Source organism: Triticum dicoccoides, chromosome 5B, assembly GCF_002162155.2.
Source record: "Triticum dicoccoides isolate Atlit2015 ecotype Zavitan chromosome 5B, WEW_v2.0, whole genome shotgun sequence".
In the NCBI taxonomy this organism is placed as follows: Eukaryota; Viridiplantae; Streptophyta; class Magnoliopsida; order Poales; family Poaceae; genus Triticum; species Triticum dicoccoides.
This window is the reverse complement of record NC_041389.1, coordinates 69,785,553-69,786,736: the sequence shown is the minus strand read 5'-3', so window position 1 is coordinate 69,786,736 and position 1,184 is coordinate 69,785,553. Positions and strand designations below refer to the sequence as shown.

General features: G+C 38.3%; 1 pseudogene; it reads right to left on the bottom strand.

The window, feature by feature from the left end:
- Positions 1-964: 964 nt before the first annotated feature.
- Positions 965-1,184, bottom strand: part of LOC119309097 — a 4,675-nt pseudogene continuing 4,455 nt past the window's right edge.

Here is a 1,184-nt window from a genome sequence, read left to right as displayed (position 1 = left end):
GTTGTGGTGATGGCAGTGTGTACGACTCCACCGGTGCCCATGGAGATGCTTGATGGAGCCCGCTTGTGGTCTAGGAGATGGCGCCGAGGTGCAACTTTTTGGTGATGGTGCCGATGAGAGGAGGAAGATGATGATTTTGTGATGTAAACTATTAAACCATACATCAATGATTGTCATTTGGTAGTTTGTTTGGAAGTTGATTGCGTTCTTGTTGTCATAAATTGTGAGATGTCAAATGATAGATTTAAAGGTTGGGGTCGAGGCAAAGACTAGAACCCTCAAATCCAATCCTTAAAGCAGTTTAAGGGTTGGGTTTAAGGGTTCTAGTATTTGTCCCTGTTTTTCAACCCTTAAAAGTGTCAAAAAGTGGCACTTCTCAACCCTTAAAACTGATTTAAGGATTTGAGGGTTCTACTAGTAATGCTCTAACACGCCAAGACAGGAATATACATGCACACTAATCTCCATTCTGTAGCCCACTATTGAATGGTTTCTAATTTTCCATGTAATCAATCCTTGGAGCCAATTGGATAAAATTGATGTGAAGATTATATTGGGGATTGTGGCTTCCAGCCGACCTCTACAAGTGTATGATGTTTTGAAGGATCACAAGTAAGGATTATCTTTTAATTTTGGCGATCACAGGGAGATAAATACTGTGGGGATCAAGTCGAAATTCATGGCAAGAGATTTATAATTTTTTATCAAAAGTGTTTTGCGATGGACTGAAGTGTGACAGAAAAGGTGTGCTACTGTTTCCACAACTCCTTTTGTCAAAAAATAAAGGACAATACATGCATGCGCTCCAACCTGCATGACTAACATGTAGCAATGGGTGGTGTGTGTGCCGCGTTTGGGAATAATGCATGCTAACTATATGTGTACTAGGTAGGAAGTGCGGCTTGTAATACATTCATTGAAGCATTGCAAATATATAAAAATTAACATAATATAGTTGTGTTTATCAATCTAATATATCAAGTTTATATCAGAATCATTGCATCGATACATACACATTCAGTCAATAGCAATTGGTTCACGAAACAATAAAAGACTTCAGTCCAAAAGCAAGCTATACATATTTAGTACATAGCAAATAGGTCCAGGCAACTACAAAAGACTTTAGTCCAAAAGCAAGCCAAGACAATCCATCATAACATCTCTTGTAGATGTTGGATTTTATG